This window comes from Vanacampus margaritifer, chromosome 14, assembly GCF_051991255.1.
Source record: "Vanacampus margaritifer isolate UIUO_Vmar chromosome 14, RoL_Vmar_1.0, whole genome shotgun sequence".
Lineage (NCBI taxonomy): Eukaryota > Metazoa > Chordata > Actinopteri > Syngnathiformes > Syngnathidae > Vanacampus > Vanacampus margaritifer.
In genome coordinates this window covers 16026215-16045111 of record NC_135445.1, presented here as the reverse complement: position 1 = coordinate 16045111, position 18897 = coordinate 16026215, and positions in this window count along the sequence as shown.

The window sequence follows — 18897 nt, the reverse complement described above, 5'->3', positions numbered from 1 at the left end:
AGGCGGTCCATAGTGGGACGGGAGGCATACAGTATGTATTAACTGGCATCTCACAAAACTTTCAAATTGTGCCATGTTCTGCTGAGTCTGTTGTACGTTTTGTGCGACTTGAATTTTCTGGCAATAAGAGAATGCTGTGCTATATATCTATCTATCGATGCTATCTAATCATCTAGCTAGCTAGCTAGTTATTTTCCAATTTGTAGCTGGCAGTAGGATGATTGAAGCCCTCTTACCTCTGAACCTTTTCTATTACTTCGACCACATCCTGTAAGTATGTTTCATGTTGATTGATGGTGGATTGTGGGAATGTCTTAACCTGGACTTCCCACTGATAACCAGTCTCTTGTTATCTGCGTATTTGGGCTGTAGAAAATATATATCAGACTGACACGTCCCGTCCGCTGTGCTCCAAGCACTGAATTGGTGACTCAATGATTTAAAAAGCTGGATGAGAAATAGTTATGCAGTCTTGACATTGATCCATCACTGCATCTTTAAGGATCTTGAGATTATGTGATTTTCGGATTTTGATGTAATAAAGTGTCAGGAAGTAAACATTCAATCAGTGTAATCCATGAGGGATATACTGTACTTAATTTTAACCTATGCGTCTCCGAGTTGTGTGTGTGTGTGTGTCTCTCAATTACAGAGACTAAAGCTAGAAGCATGCTCACATCAGGATTTGCCACTCACTGGGCCTACTCTGCTAAATCAGTTTAAGACTGTAAAATATGCAGATTATTTTAGGGATGTAATCCTTTGCAACCCATCATTATGTCACAAATGCCAAAACAGCCATTATTTAAATAATCATAACATTTTGAATATTGTGATTCACCATTCATGTAACAGTATTGACCATCTCACTGCAAGAGGGAAAAGACTAGAAAAAAAAACAGTAAACCCAAAAGGCTGTTTTGTGTCAGTTCCTTCATGTGCAGTGCAACCCTAGTAGCAGACTACTTGGCGGGTGGTTCGAGGCTCGTCACTTTCATTAAGTCAACGGTGATGAAACTTGCCGCCTTGGGAGAATGTCACAGGGAGCAGGAAGCGTGTCTGCTGTTGTTTGGTCTGTGAGAGGAGATGGAGTGTCGATTGACAAAGCAGCTGCAAGCTAACACCGCCGCCAAACTGCAATGAAATGTAAAACACAGAATAAGTACAAATGAAAAACACTTGTCGTGCATTGTCGATGAGCCTCCCAGCAAGAAGCTTTTGGGTTCAAATCACAGATGGGACATTTTTGCATATTTTCCCTTTGCTTAGAAGGATTTCTCTGTGGGTACTTCCTACCACAGCCCAAAACCACATACTGTACATGTGAGTCAGGTTCATTGAATACTAATTGCTCCTATGTGCCAATAAATGTGAGCGTGAACAAACTCCCAACTTAGGACTTTCTGTGAAGAGAGTACTTCGAAGACTTCCTCCGCAGGATGTCTTCTCAATAGAGATACGGTGAGAAACTTGCTCATCCGGAAAGGCCTCAAAATAGTGCCACAGATCCTCCACGTTGAGAAAAGCTAGATGAGATGAGAATGAGGGCAGCTACTGCAATTGTGCGCTAGTCGGCTGCAAATGCAAAGTTTTTTTTGAAACTATCTTGAATATAGCCTTTTAAATGTTCCTATGGTGAGGGCCAGAACATACGGGGAGACTGCATTCAGTCACTTTGGTCTTCAACTTTGCAATATCCTGCTAGGAGACATCAGGTCATACTGGTGATATTTTTAATATTTTATTTAAATTTGTATTTTGTGAATTTTGGATGTTTTAACCCTGGAGAACCCAAGAACCCTTTTCTTCTTTGGAAAATTATGAATTATACATTAAATGACTGCTATAAGTTCACTGAACACCAAAATATATGTTTTTTCAATTTTAACCCTTGTTTTTTGAACTAGCTCAGAGTTGCTAATTTATCAAAATATATATATAAAACATACTCCTAGGCATTCTGCAACATGATATGAAATAGATTAACAAAAAAACACAATTTTACCATCTGATGGTTTGCTGAGAAGATGGTTTTGTTTGGATTGATTTCCAGCTCAACAAAACAGCATGTTGCCAGCCATCTTGTCACCACCACTCTGGCTCATGTAAGTGCAATATTCATCCACTAGATGGCCCCATGGAGGGGTCAGAAGTGGCACTCTGGACTTTTGAAGTTAAATTAAAAAAATGTTATTTGAGTAGCAGAATTTATAGGGGTCAAATTTGACCCTGTGGGTTCTCCAGGGTTTTAATTACAAAGCATTTTGAGTCACATTTTTATCTTTAAAAAGTGCTATATCAATAAAGTTTGATCTGATTTAACTATGAAAAAATTTAAAAAGAAAGAAAACTTCACCCATGCGCATATGTTAGGTTGCACTTTGCACTTGGTTTAACATGGGCACGAAAATAGGGCCCTTTGGAGAGGAGTTGGAGACAGTTGTGTTGTTGGAGTAAGTCTGCTTTCAAATGCACAGTCTGTAACCTGGGCCCAGCATATGTTAATCACAGTGCAAAAATAAGTTTGTTTATTTTAAACATTAGATTCCTATGAAGAAGCAGAAACAGTCGAGAAAAATAGCCACAGAATGAAATGAAGTGAAATATAAGAACACAAAAGATGTTGTAATGTGATTTCAAGTTAAATAAGACTTAATAAATCGACTGTCACCAGGATAAAAATGTGATGTGAGGCCGTACTGGAAGCTACCCAATATATTTTACAGACTGGTACGTCACCAGTTTCACACCCTCGAATTTATAATCCTTCATTTAACTTGATTAATTTTCCTGTCATGTCGGTCCTAAGAATGTCTCCTGTGGCTTGTGTTAATTTGATCTCACAAGGGGAGCCTCCTGTAAAATATCCACTTCAATTCTCAATGCTTCCACTACATGTTTTTTTTTTTTTCCTCCTGTCTGCTTCAATTTAGTTGAATGCTTAAACAGATGGAATTTGGCTGGAGCTTTTGCTAAATGAACCATTTAGGAGAAGGAGAAGAGATAATATCAGTAACCAAACAATTGCACTGCCTTCCTTAGTAGCAATGACCTTTGACCTTGTGGGAATTCAGACATAAACCTTGATTTTTTTTTAACTATTTTGAAAAATCCCATTGTTTGCCATCAGTATTCCTAAACTCCCCCGTATTCCATAATGGAGACCACACAATGGCACGCTGACCACATCTATGCCCCACTGTTGAAATGAAGCCCCTTTCAGTTTTATGTAGGCCATGCGCAATTCTACTCGACACTAAATATAAAGACTGAGTGGAAGAGAACACATTCATGGCTTTCTCCTTTTGCTGTCAATGGCTCGAAGCTGGATGAGATCTGCGAAAGGAGAAAAGGCGCAGAGCGAGCACTATTCTGTGATTGACTCAAGGCCATTGAATTTGTCTCAATTTTTTATTCAGACACAAGAGGACTGTAAAGCTCTTATCTACACTATGTATAATACAATTAATGTCTTATTTGTGCACTGCACATGAAAGAAGCAAAAGGACTATCAGGGTTTAGCGTAACACTTTGCAAAAGTACATTAATGATTGTAAGAGAAAATATTCAAATCAGGCTTGAGTGTCGGCAACTCAAAATGGAACCTAAAATGTTTCATTTTCATTAATAATGGTCACCATCTCTCATTGGGTAACTGTTTTGGTTTGCCAGGTATCTCAGTGATTCCTTTGACAATGTGTTACCGTGACATAACAACAAGATCAAAACAAAACGCTGGGGATTCGGGGGCATTGCAGAGGCAGGTGTTCTTCCCACCCAGGAGGCCACCTGGCACACAAATACACGCACATTGTTACTGTATGCATACACACACACACACTTGTAACCTCATGAGATCGGGTGAGCCAACTCACTGACAGGGCAGAGCAACACACTTTAACATGCACATACAAATACACGACCTGTCACTGGAGGAACAAGCTCGGCCCCAGTAGAATTAGTACAAAATAAAACAAAGTAACAGAACACAGAAGTGCAGGTATATGCAAATGTTGTGGATCTGACATTCAGTACTATATTATTTTTTTGCGCAATCAATGAAATGGAATAAAATGAGGGCTCTGTTAGATTGTATGGTAAGGTTGTAACTGTTTTATTTACTGTAATTTGTTTTATTATTATTATTATTATTATTATTATTATTATTAAATATGTGCCAACTCGGCTCGGCAACATGTTCCAATATGTAAGTTCAAGCAAAAGATTACATCCAATTGTAAAAGTCAGGGGGAAAAGATGAAAGGTTAATATCATAATCATCTTTTTATGTCAAAATCAAGTTTTAGATTTACATTAAAAATAACTGCTCCGTTATTTTTAGACAGGTGTGTTAGTAATTTATGTGGAGTAGTAGAGGCTCATTTGAATGATTGTAAAGGTTGTAAAAAGAGCAAAACTTTTGCCGAAAAATTTGGTGCTAAAATCACGCACAGGTTTGAAGGTCAAACTGTAAACATGCGTCACAGGAAATTTGGGGATATTTTGTGAGACTTCAAATGAGTAAGCATACCAAGAATTAACACCGTTTCTTTCTAACTAAAACCATTATAAGTAATATTGATTGTATTAATCAGAACCAAACTACTTTCATCCATTGCACTTTTTTTTTTTTTTTTAAATAATGAGTTGACAGGGTTATGTGATTCCCTGCAATGTAGCTATATTGTATCTTTGTTCTCATCACAGTGAATTTTTTTCTTACTTTAAACCAGGGGTGGCAAATCCAGGTCCAGGAAGTAAAAACTCTGCCACAGTTTGGCTTTAGCCCTAGGTGCTAGCTAGCTAGCTCCCATGGTGCTGGTTTACCTGCTAGGGAGCTAGCTAGCTAGCATCAATGGCTAAAGCTAAATTGCGGCAGGGTTTTTACTTTCTGGACCTGGATTTTCCACCTCTTCTTGAAACTGGTTTTTCATCCGCTAATTTTTTCTATTAAAAAAAAATTCTGCATTCTGTCTTTTACATTCCTTAAGTGTGTGACCAGTAATTTGAGGGACCCTCCTCCTCTGTGTTTGACATTCCTCTCTTTTTAAAACCCTTTTCTTTGTTAATTAGCTTGAATGTTTTTATTGCCGGGCCAATTAGGGTAACTTTACAGTGAGGCGACACCTGGGTCAGTTTCCCATGCTACAGTGCTGTGCAGTGCACTGACCAGCTGGGAATCAGGTCTTCTCGTTCTTTTGTGTGAACACATTTACAGGGTTTGTTAATTAGATAAACACACACCTTCACTGCAGTGTAACAAGAAATTTTCTTCACTGACAATTTGTCCTGCTGCATTTGTATATTGTAATTTATCAATGGCTGTAGAAATGTTTAAAATGTTTCATTAACTTGTCACATGCTTGACTTGTTTTTGGGCATTTTAGAGATGAGCTAAAGTTTTTACGCTTTAGTGCGTTGTTTACACGGTGGTATATGGAGAGCTAATGTATTAATAATAACTAAACATGATGTACTATATGTACATACACAAACGCACACACGCACACATTGTGGTAAATGAGCAATGCCAGAAGGTAGACCCATATCACATGTTCTTGTTGTTTCGAACTTTACAACACTGTGTTTGTCAGTTGTGAGCTGATCCTTCTCAACCCTCAAAAAGGGTCATTGGCAGGGCACATTTTTTACCAAATTCCAGAGGTATGACCAACGAGGATTTTAATGTTATATTTAAACTCAAATTCTTTGCATTTTCAAAAGTTGGTGCAAAGTTCAGCGCTAAGCTCACTGGTACACTTAGTCACTGAAAGTACACAAAAATATTGAGAGAGTGAGCCCGCCGGATTGCACATTTTGATTGAATTTGTCTCATTGGCCATAATTATTGTGGCTGTCTGGTGTTAAACAGCCAGCTTTACGTGGGGGGGCTAGTCGGCTGTATTCATGCCCTCAACAGCGCAGATGCCCATTTCTAACAGTGCCTATAAAAATGCCAAAAGAAAAAACATGACACTACCTCGCACCTTAATGCACATTTAAGGTGACTGATATGCTCCTTTTAAGTATGGAGCATAGAGAAGCTATGAATTCCGTAATTAAGAAACGTGAGATCCAGTTTTCACTATGAATCATTTATTTGAAATACGGCATTTGTGCTCATTTGTTATTTAATATGTTTATTTGTTTTAATTTGTGACATTTTTGAATTTTCATATTCTTTATATATATATATATATATATATATATATATATATATATATATATTTGACATTCATGTGCTGATTAAAAATATACTAAATCAGAACTTACCAATTACTCAATAAAAAATTTTTAAACTGTTTTTTTTTTCACTAAATACATATTTACTGTTACTCAACTCAAGTAATACTTTTTATTTTTACTTGAGTCATACATATTTTGACTCAATAGCCAATACAATTTTTGGTTACCTTACCCAAATCTACTTTTCAGAAGGAGCCAGATTCCTACTTACCACTCCTCGTGTGTTCCCCCTTGTGTGATAACACGCACTCTCAAGTGCTCGTGTGTTGTGTGGATACAAAAAATTTTTTTGGAATGAGTTGCTTCATGAGTTGTAATTGTTGTCCCACATTCAGAACTGCTAGCTGTCATGCATTTCTGTCTGTTTACACAGCCCAGTGAGGTGTAATGTTCCATGCCTGAAATGTTAAAGCAGCGTTTGTCTCTCTGTGTCTTCTGGAGAAGATGTTGGAATTGACTTAGATACTTGTAGAAGTTTATAGAGCATAGAGCATAATATAGCGCAAAGTCACTCAAGTGAAATTACTGCTCTTTTGCGCTTCATATGAAACACACAAGGCAGAAAATTGTTCCACAGCATGAGAATCATCATTCATTGTTGTAGTGAGATAGTAGAATGCATTCTTGAAGTAAAGTTGGAATAAAGAGAGTGCTGGTTCAGATTTTGGGTAGAGAACAATGAGCACTGGAATGTTAATAGTGAGTGTTTGCATTGATTCATGGATACATCCATGTCTCATTTGGCAAGTAAAAATAAACATTTTGTCCAGTGCAATGATTGTTTTTCTTTTGAGTCCAAACAGTGCTCCTGAGAAGCAAAATGTTCCAGTCTGTTCTTTCCATACTGTTCAGTCAAATCGCTGATTGCAAATCCAAATTCACACAGGAGAAAGAAAGAGAATATTTGTCCTGGATTACGGTGTGTCAAGAAGAAAATTATCCATGTGCTGAAATAACAGTGTGTGTCAGACTCCTGCAGTCATGTGCAGGTCTGCTCCGTGGAGGAGACAGGGGAGGTGTGTTTGGACGTACCGAGAAACGCGTTGTCAACGCTCAAGCGGCGAATTAGCGTGGAGGCGGGGTCAAAGGCCAACCACTTTCATAACGAAACACATTCCCTGCTGAACAGTGCCATATCCCCCTCAAACTCAAAACTGAAATTTACCTAGGGGAAAAAAGAGGACAAATAAACATAACCATTTTCTGTCATTGTAAAACACGACAAAAATACTGTTTATTCATTTATTTGCTCTTATTAATGTTCTATTTGTACAAATGCATTTCATAACATTAGATTTATTTAAAGCTGCACTAAAGGATCGCTCTCTTTCTGGTCTTGGTTGTAATTGATGCACATTAAATAAATCCACTAATTTACATTTTCTGTCTAGCTAGTGTCTGTCCAGTTAGGTACACAAGGTTCCTACTAGCAGGCGTCAGGTTGTTGTTTTTCCCCCCAAAACCCAAAAGTTTTTTGCTCACTATATTTAAAAAAAAAAAAATCCTCCGTAAACCTCAAGAGGACATACTGTAGAACATGGACTTTAGTGTGAAGACTTTACATACATATTCTACAACTTTGACTTTTTTAGTATTCCGCCATTTTATTCCTCACACTTATTTTGACGTGCTACTCCTTCTACAATTTTCGACCCATTCTCATCATTCCAACTTCATCATGCTCCAAAAATTCACGCCAGTTGGGCTTCTATCTTACTCATTCCAAGTATTCACTGTTTTCCTGCAATTTCAGCTTTTTTATCCAAACATTTCCCATTCATTTCTAATGGCATTTTCAACACTTTGCTCCCATTCGAAATTGAAAATGTTCAGGTCATTCAGTTTATGTTGGGATTAATTTTCAACATTGATCCAATTCCCAAATAGCAAAAATTCCACATTTTTCACTAGCTTTTTGCATATTTTTTACCCCAAAAATTCCTCATTCATTTCCGAGGGGCAGGTTAAGTTAGGCTAGGGCTTGTACCATTCCTCATTCAATTCACCTTGCCATACACAAATTCCCCATTCATTGACATGCCACATTAAACAATTTGTTCTCATTTTACATTCAAAATGTTCAACTCATTTAATTCACCTTCAGTTCACATTGAGTTCACCGCTATCATTTCACCTAATTCCATATAATATATAGAAGAATAGTAATAATAACAATAATAATAACAATAATAATGCATCAGATTTTTATAGCGCTTTTCTAGACACTCAAAGACGGCTTTACAATGGAATGGATACATTATTACTAGGGGTGGAAATCTTTGAATGTCTCACGATTCGATTCAATTACGATTTTTGGGTCTGCGATTCGATGCAGTATCGATTTTGATTAAGAATGATTTATTTATTCAAAATGATTTGATTGACAATGATTTTGCTTCAATCTATAGATGTGCAAGGAATTCTAATGATCTACTCCAGTCTGACTCGCTAATGCTAATTAGCGCGCTACTCGCAGCACTTTTATCACTCAAAAGAACGGCTCCACGCTAAAAAAAACAACAACATTTTATTGGAATAAATTGATCGTGTCTTTTTCCTTCTACTCTCTAAATGTGGCCACAACTTAATAATGTTTTAGACCGCGTGGAACCACACTGCCCCTCAGTAGCCAAATCGGGTATAACATGAACAACGCTCCTCAGCTGCCCTGAAGCGTGGGTGCCACTGTGAGCCCACGGCCCCTCCGACTACCACCAAACATTCGGATCATTAATACACCAGTGTAAGTAGCACTAGAGGCAATCCGTGTGAAGTGCCTTGCCCAAGGACACAATGACACATGACTTGGGGAAAGCGGGGACCAAACAGCCGACCTTCTGGTTAATGAACGACCGTCTCTACACCCTGAGGCATGGCCGCCATGAATGAATGTAATGTAATATAATATGATATTATGTAATATACTATAATATAGAATATAATTATATATCATTCAACATCATTGCATATCCTTCAACGTTTTTAAAATTCATTCCATATCATTCAACATTTTTACAAAAATATGGCATATTGTCACCACTATCATTCAAGATCATTCTTTTATATCATTAAATATCATTCCTAATCATTTATTACCATTTGGCACCATATCTTTCAACAATATTCCAACTCATTCAATATCATTCCACATTTCTGTATTTTTTCATTCAGACTTTCAGCCTTCAAACGCAAGGTTGAGAGGCATATCGAGTTCCCACAAAGGACGATTTAGATAAAGGACAGGAAGCATTACTTAAACCACATGTCTACTAAAAAAAAAAAAAAAATGCAGTGCAGTCCTGCCTATGGCATGCCAAATAATGCCATCCATTTTCTTCCACTTGCGGAGTTGCGTTGCGAGGGCAGCAGCAAGGAAGCCTAGACTAGACCAGTGGAAACATTTTGGCTTCTACAATGTCGAGAGCGGAAGTGAACCGAACAAGAGCCACGTTATATGGAAGCTGTGTCACGCTAAAATGAAATCATTTTGATTGGACCACAACAAACATGAGAATTCATATAACTCAATTATACCCTGCGGAGGAGTTGGGGAGACAGCTGTTGTTACTGTGAGTACAACCAGAGAACATTCGAGGAAGCAATTCCAAAGCTGACAGCCTCATCGGAAAAGACAAAGCAAATTATAAAGGCCCTCATGTCATTTATTACCTAGGATTAGTGTTCTTATTCCGTCTTGGAAAATAAGGGATTTTGAACACAGCTGCAAATGTTGGAGCACAGGTACAAACCGTCTCGACTCTATTTCACAGCACACTATTATCTAAGCATGTTGATCAAGTTTTGATCTTAGATAAGAAATTGCAAATTTGCACAACACTCACTATAGCTAAGCACATTTCAATTGACTTGTGACCTGTCTTTTGGGGTTTTGTAGCAATGGCTTGTTGAAAGCACTTTTAAAAGGAATTGATGTTTTGTCATTTGAATGGATTCTGTGCCAAGCACTTAGTGTGAAGTAAAGTTCCTATTTTTGTAAGTAGGGGCCACATTGTTTGTTACAGTTTGAAAATAAAATTAAGCCATTTTTGTAACTCAGACCAGGCTTTTTGTTAGTGATTATAGCTTATTGAGACAAACATAAATGTGTGTTGTATAAAAGTGCATCGATATACATAAATTAAAAATACATAAATAAATGTTTCATAATCGAATCATAGCCCCTGAATCATAATCAGAATTTAATCGTGAAGTGTCCAAAGATTCCCACCCCTAGCGACAGCTGAAACCTGACATTGAAACTTGAGAGGAGCAAATTACCAAATTTCAAATAAATAAAGCAGCAAATTACCGAGAAGAGGTAAGCATAAATTATTAGCTTGAGAAAACTCAACATAGATTTTACAAGTTAAAGTGACGGTAAGTGAAATCTGCAGTCAAGTCAAGTTTTTTTACACTCCCCCAGGAAAAAGCAAATTGATAAAAAAAAAAAAAATTAAAAGCGCATGCCATCATTAAATTGTATAATAGCAGAAAACGATGGAAGAATTCCATTACATACTACAGTCCGTATCTGTATTCAGAAACTCATAAATGTTTTTCTCCGGGCGATGAACAGCCACTCTGTGTCAGGTTGCTTTTATCCGACCACACAGAAAAGAGGCCAAATATATGACAGCAGGTCTTTCCAACTCTATGATAGATGCGGCTATCTTGGTCAAGACAAAGATATAATGAGATCTTTTGAGTCAGCCAATGAGAGCCCCCCTCCCAGCCAAAAACATCCAGGGGCAGCTGCAGGTCAAACCTTTCTGAGTGATTTATGTTCTTCCTTATCAGCCATAATGAGTGTTCTTACAATTAGATGGAGACACGCTATCAGAGCCAAGCACCATGTCAACGTTGACCCTCACGGAAACGAGTCTCCATAATGACGACCAGGGTGAGCTCAGGGTTTGTGTTTTTAATAGGCGGAAATCACAGTTTCGCGCGCCACAGCCGACGCTTGTTACGCGGCCTCAGGAGTACGCCTCTCACCTCGTTATTGTCAGGAATCAACTTGTCTTCTTTTTTCCCCCACATAAACATATATTGCCGCACACTTTGAAGTTTTTAGTAACCTTGTAAATCGTGCTTCTTAGTACCAGCACACAGCTTGCGGCTGTCCGTTTTTACAGAAACTGTGACCTATCCTGTCAGGTTCGTAATACAGCAATAAATAAAAATACAGGAAGGAAGTAAATTCAAATAACTTTTGCAAACAGACATGTTTGTTTATCATATTCAATACTTTTGATGGCTTATTTGTCCAACAAATGTGGTCATCACACTCATAAAGTGATGATTTCACTTTAAAGGGTCTGTTTTCATGCCCAGTGAGAGGTGCGGTCTAAATGAGCAAAAGGCGGAGTAGACCTTGTTTTAGTATTTTTGCAGACGTATGGAAGGAAGAACCCGATAGTGGATGTAAAAATAAATAATTAATCGCATGACTTCAATAAAGAACTCACGATTTTTTAATAGGTTTTAGGTGAATTAATGAATATACACGCACACGCACGCACACACGCACATACACATACTCACCCACATCCAAAATAAAAATAAATTAAAAAAAAAGATATAAAAAAAAAATTTAAAAAAAGAGAGAGAGAGCAATGATGATGACATGTCAAATCGGTAAAATTACCGAATGAACAATACTGAGCTCTACAGAAAATAAATAAATAAATAAAATAAATAAATAAAATAAAGAACTCACGATTAATCGCAAATTTTATATCCGTTCTAAATTTAAAAAAAAATAAAAATCATAATCTTGTTAACATAAAAGTGGAACAAAATGTTAAACTAATAGAAATATGGCTGCATCTTTTAGTCATTGATTAGCAATTTCATAATAATTCATGAAATTGAGTTGAAATTAAAAAGATGTACTGTAAAAAAAAAAAAATGAAGGTGATATTGATTTATGTTGAGGCCATTTTTCTGCCACTAGATGACATAATTGGATTTGTAAGACATTGGTGACAGCTCAGTGCATTTTTCTTTTCACATTAAGAGCTATCTAATCTTTAACATGAAGTAACTTGTGAAATTCTGCACATTTTTTAAATTGTAAAATACAACTTGACCCCAGGCTCCACAAATATATGCATTATTATTAAATTTATTACTGCTAAATGTTGACGTGGTCGTGTCTGCTGCGTTGCGACTGCAATTCCCCCAGTACAAGCTTTCCATGTAATGGGCGGGCATTAATTGTGCGTAAAAAAAAAAGGTGGTGTTAAAGGAACTTTAAATTAACTCAAAATTAAAGCACCAATTTTGACACCCCTAAAAAATATAATATAAATAACAATAATAATAATAATAATAAAAAAACAGCCGACTTCATTCGCTTCTTCAAACAAAGTGGCTCCTCTTTATCAAGCTAAATGCCAAACGTGTCTCTTTTTTTTTTAGGTTAAACAAGGCGTCTGTCTACCTTAATAAACACGGGGAACCACCAAGTGCATTTTGGTTTGTATTGTATGCATGTGATAGGAAAGACAGGATAGAGGAGCTTGTAGGGTCTTCTAATTAGCAGAGCAGCAATGTCATATCATGGTCAACTTAAATTACATAAACTAATTGTAGGGCAATTAACTTAGACAGTGGGTCTTGCCTAATAGTAACAGTCTTAGATTAGGCCTCTTTGGTACGCAGAATTAGATACAGTAGATGACTTAAGATAGCTGAATGTGACCTTTCTACTTGCTTCTACTTGGCCTTCCATATCTTTGGCACACATACTAGTTGAATCCAGCTAGGACCGTGCAGTCACAAATTGGTACATGGGTTGGACGAAGATCACCTTCGTTTATAACATGGCCAAATTTTTCCGACTTTGTGGTGACCGTCCGTCGTCATCTGAGTCAGAATAATTTCCTTGTATATGTCTGATGACCATTCCGATCATCAATGTGTCAACAACTATGCTGTGGGGATTCACATATTCAGTGAATGATTAATGACACATACAGGCACATCCTAATTCCCCATCTTGACTTTGAATGTTGTAAATGCATTAGTTGTATAGTTTGGAGGGTTTTTTTCTCAATGCTTAATGTGATTTAAATATGTACAATGTAATTGTGCTTGAAATATGAAGTTTGAGTTATGTGTGCCCTAAGAGAACTGAGGTCCATGGAACTAATAATTCACAATATATTTGAAGAGGTTGTTGATACACCACCAAAAAAAAGCATTACTTCTATTTTAAATATTATAATGTTCAATTGCGTTGTTTATTATTTAGGTTAAAAGGAAAAATCAGTGTTCAATGATTTAGCATTTCAGCAAATGCAATTCCATGATAAATGACTTTGGTAAAGTTTTCTTAAAGCTCCACAAAGTAAACTTTATTACCTTCTATTGATTACTGAATATTTTTGAAGTTATATTTTGAGAAAGTTGATACATAAATATGTATATGATGCAAGAATTAATGATATTGGTATCTTTGGCCTGCAGCATTAATCATTCTGTTGTGCTCTTGAACTGTATTCCCTGAACTTCAGGCAGCGTTTGCCCTTTGATAGTCAGCAAGCAATTGTTCCTTGTATAATAAGCACAGGAAATGTTTGGCCACATTAATCATTGTACTGCATAGTTGGTGACATCTCCTCATGCTGTTTGCCAGCTTCAGGTGCTACCGCTGCTCATCTGACCAATGACTGTATAAAACGAGTGGATGAAAAAAAAAATGAAAAAAGGTGATAATCTCAAGGAATAATTCTCAAAGTGTGTTTTTCTTTTTCTTCTGCTTTTTGAATTTTTGGAGATGTCAACAGATTAGGGTAATCAGTGATGAGCAAGCGAGAAAAAGATAATGACAACATAAAGCCAGAAATGAAAAAGAGGGTTTGATAATCGGCAAGAATTGAATAGTCAAAGCTCCCGACAACAACTTCTTTTTTTTTTAAATAACCATTTTCCATGGCTCTTTAAAGTATTCTACTGCAGTGCACCAAACCAGATATACATTCTGATTGATATTACATTTTTGGAATCAAAGTTATACAGCAAAATCCAGCCTTCTCAGGGGCGGCCATTTTGCCACTTGCTGTCGACTGAAGATGACATCACAGTTGCTCAGGGCGCAGGCAACGACCAATCACAGCTCACCAGTTTTCTGAAGCTTTTCTGATATTGATTTTAAAAAAAAGCTGGATTTTGGATATTGCACCACCACAATATTAACCACAATACCGTATTTAGACTACTGTGGCTGCATAGAACATATTATTGTCAAGAAATGTTTGGGGGTTTGACTTCTCCTTTAACCCCTAGGCGTTATTGTGACCATTTTTTGGCTTTTTGTTGGTTCTGACCAAGCCATTTCAAAATAAAATACTGCCCACGAGTTAATATGAACATGGCAAAATACAGATATATTGACTTGGATAGTTATTTATTGTGTTCAAGCCTTTAAACTGACGTGCAAAGAATGTGTGATGCTGTAAAATGTATTTTTTTTTTTTTTAAATATATATGTATATATTTTATTTATATATTTTTTCCCGTGACACTTTTGCCTTCTATCTTTGTATTTGTGTTAACTGGACACTTACTTACTGCTCGCCGGCTTTTTCTGATGCAGTTAGAGAACATTCATTGCATTTATTTTAATTTTTTTCAATTATCAGGACTTAAAATTATGGTATAGGGTGACTTTTGCTGGCTAAATATCATAGTCTGGTACCAGTACATAATAATAGTGGAGACTTCCCTAACTTCATCATTTTCTTTATAGCGCCACTATCATGTCGCAACAATGGAAACCAATAATTAATACTACACAATAACACACACATTATTTGTAGCAGTTCAGAATCAATATTTACCTAAAACAAATAAAACACATCATGATCACAAGAGATGTCGATTGAATGGAGGCCTATTGTGTGTAGGTTGCCACAGCCGTTTTTGCTAATCAAACTTGGTTTGCTCTGATCAACCAATCAGGACAGAAATGCTGATGTTATTGCAGGCCAGCTATCTGAGCCTCTAAGGCGAATTTGAAATCTGATTTGCTAAGGAAACAATCCCATTGCTTATATAGTTTAAGTTAATGTCAGCCAGCACTACTGTTTCTGAAGGCCCCGGGGCTTATTAGATTAACGCGACAGCACATAGAGCCTGAAATGTGATTGGACGAAAATAAATAAATATAGCATGCGCATTTACTGAAAGCAGTGCAGCCTTAATACAATTTCATTGAAGAATTGCATGCATTAGAATATAGGTAAATGTATGTCAGTTGTTCTGATAGTGTTCGGGCCAGCAACTGGCCCTGATTAATTTAAAATTAAAAGTAAGCCAGTCAGTGTCATGTAAACAACCCTTTAGCATGATGAATATACATAAATGAACACAGCATCCCAGATCTGCAAATGCATGAAGATGAAACACCGCATGCCAAAAACATGCGGAAATTAAACCATTATAAAGGAGAGTCACCTTTTGAGTTTGTCTTCTCTGGAGAAGTAATAGTATGACAAGAGCAAAATTACATTACGTTGATGCATGTCATGTCTTTTCTGGCTTTCATGTGGGGATTTTGACATCCTCCTGTGACTCACCGCCGCCCCTATCTCATATTTCCTCAGTTTCAAGCCTGTAGGAACCACAACGCTCTTCACACCGGACCTACGCTAAAGCCTGAGCCATCTATTACAGGGCAGTCAGACACAGCAGATATTTGGTCATAACTCACACCGAGGCAGTTCACTCCTCCAACAGGATTTAGCAAGCTAATAATGATTTAACGGACAGGGGTCGACAAAGACAAACAGTAGCCTTATTCTTGACAAGGGAAGCTACTAATTACATCACACAACACAGCAAAGAGGCGTACATGAGGAACAGTCTGTACATGAGGAAATAACCACGTGCACATGTCTTCCATATGGCGTGCTGAGCCCCCCGGCGACAGGACAAAACCATAGCGGGAACTTCCTGGGGAGATGCGTATGAGTCAACTTTGATCATTTTCGGCAAGCAAACTCATCCTAATGAGCTTTGATTCTATTCCTGATCATAAAAGAAAGCATCAGCATGGCAACAGCCATTAAACTGCCCTGCATATCCAGAGCATTAATTATCATTAGTTTTTAACGCTGGAGAACCCATGGGGTCAAATTTGGCCCCTATAAATTCTGCTACTCAAATAACAAAGACCTTTTTTTACAAATTTAACTTCAAAAGTCCAGAGTGCCACTTCTGACCCCTGCATGGGGCCATCTAGTGGATAAATATTGCACTTACATGATCCAGAGTGGTGGTGACAAGATGGCTAAAATGCAACAAATAAAACAAAAAAACTATATTGTTCAATGTAGCTGTGTATTTGATTGATTATTTTCTTAAATTCTAAATAGATTACTGACAGTTTTTGTTATTATGATTTTTCGAATGGCCCCTATAAATTCTGCTACTCAAATAACAAAGACCTTTTTTTACAAATTTAACTTCAAAAGTCCAGAGTGCCACTTCTGACCCCTGCATGGGGCCATCTAGTGGATGAATATTGCACTTACAGGATCCAGAGTGGTGGTGACAAGATGGCTAAAATGCAACAAATAAAACAAAAAAACTATATTGTTCAATGTAGCTGTGTATTTGATTGATTATTTTCTTAAATTCTAAATAGATTACTGACAGTTTTTGTTATTATGATTTTTCGAAATGATACCCCTAAATCCCAAAGGGTCAAATTTCGCCCTAATCCTAAATTAGGGAATAAAAAATGTGAAAAAAAAAATTGAAAAAAAATTGAAAAAACATATATTTTGGTGTTCAGTGAACTTATAGCAGTCATTTAATGTATAATTCATAATTTTCCAAAGAAGAAAAGGGTTCTTGGGTTCTCCAGGGTTAAATATATTCTTCTCTTTTTTTATGATGTTCACTGAATTCGTGTCACGCGTACAGCATTAGGTCGTGCTGTATATGTACTGTATCTTTTACTCACTTTCACACTATTTGTATAAGCAAAGGTTCACAAGCAGGATGTCCTCAAAAGATTTATAATGTGCAGTATTTACCTTAGGATGTTTATCGTAAAATGCCGGATAGCTGAGCAGCACAGTGGTGCGGAATCTCTGTTTTCTCACAGTATGAGTCTTTCTGTGAAGACTATGCACGTTCTCTTTGCTCCTGCATGTTTTCCCTCCAAGTTTTGTCACTTTCTCCCACGGCCCCCTCTGCTGTGTATGTAAAGCAGCAAGGGTGCCATATAGTAAAAGAACCTGAATGTCAAACCATCAACAGGTTACTGGCATATTGTATACACTCACCTGTCAAAACATTAGGTGCAGCTGCTCCAATGAGATCCGATAGTGCTCAAGAAAGTAGACGTAAATCAAGTGGTTTACAGAGTAAAAAAACAAAAACAAACGTAATATCGTGGGTGTAATTTGCACATGTGTGCAACATCATATTGAGAGCATGTGTTGACTTAGCTACTACTGCAAAGTTTGTATTGAAAATACAGTCTGTAAAGTTTCTACCTCCGTTAGCTGATAGCGTTAGCGAAACTCTTTTCATTGTGGAGAAAGTATCGGCCACTCTTCTGTAGGGTGGCCACTTGCCTAAGGTCCAAAAGGAGGACATATTAAAAAAAATTTATAAGTGTTCCCTCGCTATAACGCGGTTCACTTTTCAGGGCCTCGCTGTTTCGCTGATTTCTTTTTAGTGCAATTTTTTTTTTTTTACAGTAATCTGCCTTTTTTTTAATCAAATTTATGAAGGTTTGAACATTGAAAATATTTAAACAAGAGAAATGTGAGAAAATGAGAAAAGTGTATGAACTGTGTGGTGAGGGGTTTTAGAGCCTTAAAACATTTATACTAAATGTAAAACAATTCAATGATGACGCAGTTGCTGCTTGCCTCTTGCTTCAAGCTTCTCCGTCATTGACATTCTGACTGCTTTGCCCTGACTGCTCACGTCGACATCACACCGGCAAAGCGTGCAGAAAGCGTGAAACAAGTCGCGACTGCTTTTGGCCAGGAAATTGTGCTCTTTCGTCCATTCAATATTAAAAGATGTCCGGAGTTTGGGCATTTTTGCTAGCACTGCATTTTTGCTGCTGTCAAAGAAGGCTGCGAGGAAATTACGTGTAGTCAGATATCCACACATGGAGATTTGTTTACATTTATTGAACCATACACGAGATATACAAGATTTTTAACTGAAGCCACTTTTGGCCAATACAGACCAGTTGTGACGAGGGTGGGGCTGATGTTGGGTCACATAAAATCAACCACGGCTCATTTTCTTTAAAAGGCGGACAAACCAGCGTCCGGTTTAGGGTTGGCAGGACGCCGGACATGTCACTGAAAAGTAGGACTGTCCGGCTTAAATCTGGACGTCTGGCCACCCTATACTACTGTCAGGTGCCGCTAGCTTAGCATTAGCTTCTTAATCAGAGTAAGAGTTCAACCACGCCAAACCTGGCTATTCTGTTACATTTCTTGTTCAAAGTACTTTAGTCATTTCTAGCGTGTAAAATTAGACCTATTGTAAACTATAAGAAATACTACAACAGCTATATTTTGAAATGAATTGATGTGGCAAAGAAAGAGAAAAATGTGTGGGGAGAGAGAGAGAGAGCGTCCAGTTTGAAAAAGCCTCACGGACGGGGAG